The sequence below is a fragment of the Humulus lupulus genome, chromosome 4, assembly GCF_963169125.1.
Source record: "Humulus lupulus chromosome 4, drHumLupu1.1, whole genome shotgun sequence".
NCBI lineage: Eukaryota > Viridiplantae > Streptophyta > Magnoliopsida > Rosales > Cannabaceae > Humulus > Humulus lupulus.
Genome location: NC_084796.1, coordinates 239,806,380 through 239,815,444, shown reverse-complemented (window position 1 = coordinate 239,815,444; position 9,065 = coordinate 239,806,380).

Sequence of the window (9,065 nt, the reverse complement as noted above, 5' to 3'; positions counted from 1 at the left end):
CTCATGCTCCCTAATACAATGTGTAGGTAAATCATTCACATTTTATTTAAACAGCTATACGCATAGCTACAGAAATAGTCACCATTCCCTGAGTGAAGCTATCTTCAGTGATGAGTGTACATGCCCAGCTTGTCTTCAGGAACCATAAACCTTGGCTCGCTCTGATACCAAGTTGTAACGCCCCAACCCCTGGGACCGTTACGGTGTGCCTTGTAAACAGTGCTAAACTCGCTAATCGAGTCATTTGGCCAAAATCGTGAACTAAGTATGATTAGCGGTTTAGGGATTAAAAACTTTGGTTAGGATGTAACGTTTCACTAGAACGTTTAATATATACATTGGGATCCCAAAAATATAAATTTCAGAGTTTATTACAGAAAGTATTTACAACAGGCCGTTCTAAGCGGCAAAACAGGGTTCAACCCTAGTTCCACTTTAAACCTTGGCCGTGGCGGACGAGCAGCTGCATATGTACACGTCATCACATAAGCTCTCAAACTTAAGGATGGTCTAGCTTCCTCTTGCCTTTACCTGCACCACATAGCACCCGTGAGCTGAAGCCCAGCAAGAAAACATAACGCTACACATAAACATTATCAAATGATTATCATTATAATCACACCGAGCGTAAAACTTCCAAACCAATGGGTGAACATCACATGATTCAAGTGGGAGAGTGGCTGCTAGGTAAGCCACTAGCCTCCAAGCACTTATTTCATTCATCGACCCTCGAGGTCGGTCTAGCATTAATGCTCTTCGAGTCATTCAATGCTGATGGTCGATTAGATCTAATCTCCGTTGGCTTGCGTGAACCACGCTAAGACCGTTCTGACTAATAAGTCAGCGCTATGTGACCAGTGTCCAGTATCACTGCCGAACTTGACTAATAAGTCACAGCTTCACAGCTGATACTAACACCTTTGCCAATTCTGACTGACGAGTCAGTGCAACGTGACCAGTGCCCAGTACCACTGCCGAACCTGACTAATGAGTCACAGCTTCACAGTTGATACTAGCACCTTTGCCAAATCTGACTAATTAGTCAGTACCATGCACAAGTAAGCAATGCTATCAATATGTATCATATGCCAGTTATCCAAGAATAGGGCATTCAGCATGCTTACTAAACAGTTGCTAGCATAATCATGATCATGCACAAACTCAGAGACTCAAGCTCTGGCCAATCTCATATTCATCATTCATGGCATGCCCTAATCATATGTTTCTCGTGCATCACATGCATCACACTTAATCATCCAGCATGCCTCAATAATAATCATATGCAAATGGGCAAGATTGCCAGGCATTCATTATGCTATCAATGTTTACATTTAAACATCCAACATGCATCAGGAATAGCCATGCATGTCATACTCAATAGCCAACCAACATGCATCATAATAGCCATGCATGTCATGCTCAATAATCAACCAACATGCATCCATAATAGCCATGCATGTCACATATACACAGGGTGCAGTTTTCTTACCTTGGGTTCGAGCGAGAATTAATAAAAGAAACGACCTTTGAGAACGATCAGCTTTCAGTCCCTTAGCGGTCACCTAGTCATAACCAAACATATAGGCTACCATTAATAAAAATGACCAACATAAGTTCCCAAACCAATATCTAGCCTCCGGGACATCAATCCCCACTTAACCAGGTACTAGGATCAACCCCGAGCCCTTAAGCTAGCATCCCTAGGCCAAAAACCCATTTTTGGCCAAATCTGCCTTGATGGGCCGCGCCTCACCAGAGCCATGCCGCGGCTCTGTAGAGTCCAAGAACTTTACTTAGCTAATTGTTTAGTAGTATTATAGTATGTTTAGTGTTATCATTGTTACTTTGGATTTTTGGTTCAGACCGGGAGTTATTTGGACACTCATAGTAGTACTTATAGATTTTCTAAGTTTAACCTATAGTTTAAGAATATTAAGTATAACCTAAGGTTTGATTAATGTGTCTGATATTAAGGAATATATTATTATATTATAAGGTTTAGACATCAACCAATAGGATTTTAAGCACATGTTTGGAATGGTAATTAAGGATTTAGTATTTTTGAGGATTAAATTAAATAAGGGTAAAAGTTTGAATGTATAGGGTCAGTCAGCAGCTTTGAGCACGTTGAGGGCTTAGTCAAGGCTGTTTACTCCATTCAAACTCAGCTAAAAATGTGTAAATTCGTGTTTAAATATTCAGCGTATGCCGATATATCGCAGCTATAGGGGGCGATATGTCGCAGCACGTAGATACGGAAAACACGAATCGATGCACGGTCGCCTCGGAAACAAAGGTCCAGGCGATATATCGCCTATAGGGGGCGATATATCGCCTCCACCAGCATGAATTCAAATACATTTGAATTCTTTTCCCTTCAGCCATTCAAACTCCTTCAACAGTCCAGCATCTTCTGAACGAGTCTTCAGCCTCTGCTGAACGATTATTCAAATGATTTTCACCTAAAAAGCCATTATTTTTATTCAAGTAAAATCAAGATATTTTCATTCCCAAACTCTATAAATAGGACCTAGTACCCAGCCATTATTCACCATTTGCTCTAAGTTCAGAGGCTGCTAGTGTTAAGTGAGTGAGAGAGTGTAAACACTTGGTTTGGGGAAAAACTATAAGCTTAAACATCATAAGCTTATCAAACACTTGGGAAGTAAGTGAGTGCTATAGTATTTCGGTAGATGTTAGATTGATCTTGCAATCTTTGAGGTAAACCCAAAACTCTAGTCCTTTCTGTATTCTATGTTATTTCTTTTCTCAAAACCTTCTACTCAGTCCCCTAACCTTATTCTTATTTTTGGTTAGGGAATCCAAGTTCTTAAGCACTTAAGTGGTGGTAAGCATATTTTCGTTTAATGGTTTAGTCTTCCTATTCTCTTTCATTTCATCTCCTTTCTTTAGACTCACCCTTGTTCATTGTGGTTTTAGGAGTGTTCCAAAAGTCCTAACTCAGTCCATTTTATCCCGGTAACTTTGGTAAGGAAAATAGGCTAGAATTAATATGTTATGTGCTTATGTTATCTATATGTTTATGTTATTAAAAGTGTTATGATATGTATATGTGTATGTAGGCTTGGGCATATGACCCATATGACTAACAAGACCCCAAATGGGTTATGGGCATATGACCTACTTAGCTAGTAGGACCCCATTAACCCCATGGGCATATGCTTGTTTAGTCTATGGGACCCCAAGTAATAATGGCCATTATAATAAGTGTATGTTATATGTATTATGTTAAGTCTTTATGTTTTCTTATGAAATTGTGTATATGACTATGTGTTAGGTTTTTCCTTGCTGGGCATTAGGCTCACTCCTTTCTGTTTATGTGCAGGAAAATAAGCTTAGAGGCGGTAAGATTCGTGATGCTTGGGAGGATGTGTATCGATGATGAATGGAGTCAAGGGGCCGAGCGTTATCGATTCGAGGATGTAGTCTCCTTTTATGTTTTTTATGGTTTTACATGTATTTTCCGCATTATTATGTAATGTCTTTTATTTTAAATCTTATTTTGTTTTAAAGACAATGGGATCCCAAAATCCTTCTTAGTATTCTGTTTCTTTGTAAATAACTCTTATTTTCAAGTTACTCAATAAATTATGGTATTTTCGTAAAATGTAAGTTTTTTATGTATAGTTTCGATAATGGTCCAATTAGTCTAGATTAGTGGGTCATTACAGTTGGTATCAGAGAAAACGGTTCCTTCGCATGAAGTTCTCCTCGATACACATGCTCAAAGCTCCGAATCGGACCGCCAAGTAAGTGTTTAAGTTACAAGTTACAAGTTACTTTGTCTATGTGTATAGCTAACAACTTTAGTGTTTATGTTTCAGTTAAAAATGAATGGAGCTTTAACCTACCAAGATATCCGAGCCATTAAGGCCTTAAAAAGAATAAGGGAGCCAAGAAACACCGTAGGAGCCTTAGAAAGGATTACACGAAGGTTGCTTTTGTTTCACCAAGCAATAGGTGGCCTTCAAGAGGCTAAACAAATAATGCTAAGATCAACAGAACAATATGTATTAGTGATTAGGTTGTTTAAAGATTTCCATCCTGTAATAGCAGCCTTAGAAGAAATATGGGAAGAAATGAATGATGAGGATGAATCACCATTAGCAATGAGATACTATTTCCTCTTAGTTAGGTTCACCGCAAAATTTGAATTTCAATTCACCAAGGAGCAAAAGAATAGGATTCTCACAAACCTTCCTAGAGGGCATTTTGATGCTCATGATAATGATGACTATGAGGCTATAGATGATGATATGTTAGATGACGGATCGGATGTAGAAGATCCCGATTTTTAGATTAGTAGTTTTTATTTGTTTTATTTACTTTTATGTTATGATTGTAATAAGTGAAATTGTTTTCCAAATGAATAAACATGCTATTTGAATATCATGTGTGAGTTTGAATTTTTCACAATCATAATAAATACTAAATAAAATGAATAATGACTGAGTTCGGTGAGGGTGGATACGAATCAATGAACCTGGTTTCCTTGTTGAGAGTTAGGGGGCCTTAGTAGTGGGAACGATTTTACTGATCCCAGCCCTCCCTCAATATGGTTAACTTTGGAACAAAGATAAGTTTCGAGCCTGAGAATTAAGTCATATAGGATGATTAGAAACACACTTAGAAAATAAATATGACTTGTTTTTCTAAGTATAGAAACCCACTCTAATAATAAATAAAGACCTATATAATTTTTCATAAAAAGTCATAATAAATAGGTCCGAGATATGTTTGTTTTAGAATAAGTTTTTGCCTTAGAGCCTATTAGGAAAAAGTTCTAACATGTTTCTTTTAACTGTTAGAACTCTGCTACGATGTCTCTCCGAAGATCTGCTCGCACCAACGGGAACGCTTCCAACGATGTTCCAGCGACCAATGCGGTCCCTACCGTTCGCCGAAGGAGAGTACGTGTTACTGCTCGCCGCAACGCACCGGCACAGCCAGCTGACAACACTGCAGAGATTGCCAGACTACGACAGCAAGTCGAGGAACTTCTGCAGCAACAACGCCAACAGGCTCAATCTCAGCCTCAGCCTCCGCCACAGCCGCAGCCGCAGCCACAGCCAATGGCCCCAGCACCCCAACAAGTTGGTCCGTATGGGGGATGGCCTATGACGAACTACGCTCCTTATCCTGTTCAGCACATGGAGCCAGTGTACGAGAGGTTCCGCAAGCAGCACGCTCCGAACTTCGAAGGGACTACGGACCCCTTTGAAGCAGAAGAATGGCTAAGGAATGTGGAGCCGATCCTAGCCCACATGAACCTTAGTAATGCAGACCGCATATCCTGCGTCTCATCTTTGCTCAAGAAAGATGCCAGGATATGGTGGGACTTGGTCCAGCAATCCCACGATGCTGCCACCATGACGTGGACCCGATTTGTGGAGCTCTTCCACAAGAAGTACTACAATTCAGCAGTGCTTGCTACGAGAGTTGAGGAGTTCACCAATCTGAAGCAAGGGAATTTAACAGTGGCGGAATATGCTCGTCAGTTCGATCGCTTAGCGAAGTTCGCAGCAGAGTTGGTTCCAACCGACTATCTAAGGGTGAACAAGTTTGTTAGAGGACTTCGCCCGAAGATCGAGATGGGGGTTAAACTAGCAAACCCGGGAAACACTTCATATGCCGACGTTCTTGAGACGGCAATTGAAGTAGAAAGGTTGCAAGCCAACGTGAGCAAAGAAGAAGCCAGCAAGCCGGAACCTAGGCAGCAGAGCCAACCTCAGGCCAGTCGGAACAACAATCAGTCCAGCAACAGTCAGTCCAACAACAACGGTAACGGACAGAAGAGAAGGCATCCTGACAACAAGCAAGCCGACAACAATAAAAGGGCACGACCAAGTAATGGGGGAAATAGGTCGGGCTACGTGGAATACCCGCCATGTGCCAAATGTCAGAAGAAGCACCCCGGAGAATGCCGTGCCAACACCAAGGAGTGTTTCAACTGTGGTCAAGAAGGGCATCGTAAAAGAGACTGTCCTCAGCAAAAGCCGGAAGGAAAGAAGGACGAAAAGATGGTTCCTGCTCGGGTTTTTGCCTTAACCCAAGGAGAGGCGGATGCTAGCAACAAGGTGGTCACAGGTCAGGTTTCCATCCTCAATAAATTATGTCATGTATTATTTGATTCGGGAGCCACCCATTCGTATATTTCGTTAGGAATGATAGATAAACTAGACAAACCTAGTGAAAGATTTAGAACTAGGTTTGCAACCGAGTTGCCTTCGGGCAAAGTAGTTCTATCATCATGAATTGTACGAGGCGTACCAATCAAGATTGAGGACAAGGAACTAGAAGGAGACCTGATAGAGCTGGTGATCAAAGACTTCGACGTCATACTAGGCATGGATTGGCTAGCACGGCATGGCGCAACGATCGACTGCAGACGCAAGAAGGTGACATTCGATACTCCTGACGGCCAGAAACTGTGCTTCATGGGACAAGCTTCAGGACTACGCACACCGTTAGTATCATCTCTCAAAGCTCAGAGAATGATGGAGAAAGGATGTCAAGCATTCTTAGCCAACATCACGAATGTGGAGAAGGAGACATCACTCAAAGTTGGAGATGTTCGAGTCATACAAGAATTTCCAGAAGTTTTCCCCGATGACTTGCCAGGATTGCCGCCAACTAGAGAAATAGACTTCACGATAGAATTAGTACCGGGCACCGAGCCTATCTCTAAGGCACCATACCGGATGGCACCTACGGAACTCAAGGAGTTAAAGACGCAGCTACAAGAACTCCTAGACTTGGGTTTCATTAGGCCAAGCCATTCACCATGGGGAGCTCCGGTACTATTCGTGAAAAAGAAGGACGGAAGTATGCGCATGTGCATAGACTACCGTGAGCTGAATAAAGTAACGATTAAGAACAAATACCCGCTACCTCGGATTGATGATTTGTTTGATCAACTCCGAGGCGCGACTGTATTCTCTAAGATCGATTTACGGTCCGGGTATCATCAGCTCAAGGTAAAGGGGGAAGATATTCCTAAGACAGCCTTTAGGACTCGTTATGGACATTACGAGTTCTTGGTTATGTCTTTTGGTCTTACTAACGCGCCAGCCGCGTTTATGGACTTAATGAATAGGGTCTTCAAGGACTACTTGGATAAATCCGTCGTTGTGTTCATCGACGACATTTTAATTTACTCCAAGGATGAAGTGGAGCACGAGGAACACTTGAGGATAATTTTGACGCGATTGAAGGAGCACCAACTCTACGCGAAGTTCAAGAAATGCGAGTTTTGGCTCTCACAAGTGGCGTTCCTCGGGCACATCATATCGAAAGACGGAGTTGCAGTAGATCCATCGAAGGTAGAGGCCGTGAAAGATTGGCCTAGACCAAAGAACGCGTCGGAAGTAAGAAGCTTCTTAGGGCTAGCAGGTTACTATAGAAAGTTTGTAGAGGGCTTTTCTAAAATAGCCACTCCACTCACCAACCTGACCCGGAAGCAACAAAAGTATAACTGGAATGATAAGTGTGAGGAAAGCTTCCAGTTGCTTAAGGATAAGCTTTGCTCAACACCAGTACTTAGTGTCCCAACACCCAACGACAAGTTCGTTGTCTACTGTGATGCATCAAAGTTAGGATTGGGATGCGTACTGATGCAAAATGACAAGGTGATAGCCTACGCGTCACGTCAGTTAAAGGAGTATGAACAACGCTATCCAACTCACGATATGGAGTTGGCAGCGGTGGTCTTTGCGTTAAAAATCTGGCGCCATTATCTTTACGGAGAACAGTGCGAGATTTATACGGACCACAAAAGTTTAAAATACTTCTTTACTCAGAAGGAGCTTAACATGAGGCAGCGCCGGTGGTTGGAATTAGTAAAGGATTACGACTGCGAAATCCTATACCACCCGGGGAAGGCAAACGTAGTTGCCGATGCACTTAGCCGAAAAAGTTATGGGAACTTAGCAGCCTTATCCGGAATAGAAAAGCCACTACAGCAGGAGCTTATCAGTGCCGGAATAGAAGTGGTTGTAGGCAAGTTGGCTAACTTGTCTATCCAATCGAATATGCTAGAAGACATACGGAATGGTCAGAGACATGATGATTCACTAGCAACGCACATGGATGCAGTCAGAGAAGGCAAGACTACAGATTTCTCAATATCCAGTCAAGGTTTATTGAGATATAAGGATCGGGTATGCGTGCCAGACGATCAAAGTATTAAGAAGACGATCCTAGAAGAAGCGCACAACACCCCATACTCGGTTCATCCAGGGTCTACCAAGATGACTCATGACATCAAGGCAGTCTATTGGTGGCCAGGGATGAAGAAGGACATAGCAGAATATGTATCTAAGTGTCTGGTATGCCAGCAAGTGAAGGCGGAGCATCAGCGGCCTGCAGGATTATTGCAACCGCTTAGCATACCGGAGTGGAAGTGGGACGATATAGCCATGGACTTCGTGACGGGTCTGCCAAAGACAAATAAGCAGCATGATTCTGCTTGGATAGTCATAGATAGACTAACCAAGTCGGCTCATTTTCTGCATGTTAAGACTTCTTATACGGCAGACCAATATGCAGACATCTACATCCAAGAGATTGTACGATTGCATGGAATCCCCAAGACGATAGTATCAGATAGAGGATCAGTGTTTACGTCAAGATTTTGGAGAAGCTTACAGAAAGCCATGGGTACTAAGTTAAGTCTTAGTACAGCTTTCCATCCTCAGACAGATGGGCAGTCAGAGCGTACGATTCAGATTTTAGAGGATATGCTACGCGCATGTGTACTTGACTTCGGAGGATCGTGGAACAAGTAATTACCGCTGATCGAGTTCTCGTACAACAATAGCTACCAGTCGACGATCGAGATGGCACCTTATGAGTTGCTATATGGAAGAAGGTGCCGATCACCGTTGCACTGGGACGAGGTAGGAGAAAGGCAGCTTCTAGGGCCCGAAGCTGTTAGGCAAGCTCAAGAAGCAGTAACGCTTATTAGACAGCGTATGCTTGCTGCTCAAAGCCGACAGAAAAGCTATGCAGATACCAAGAGACGCGATGTGGAGTTCCAAGTTGGA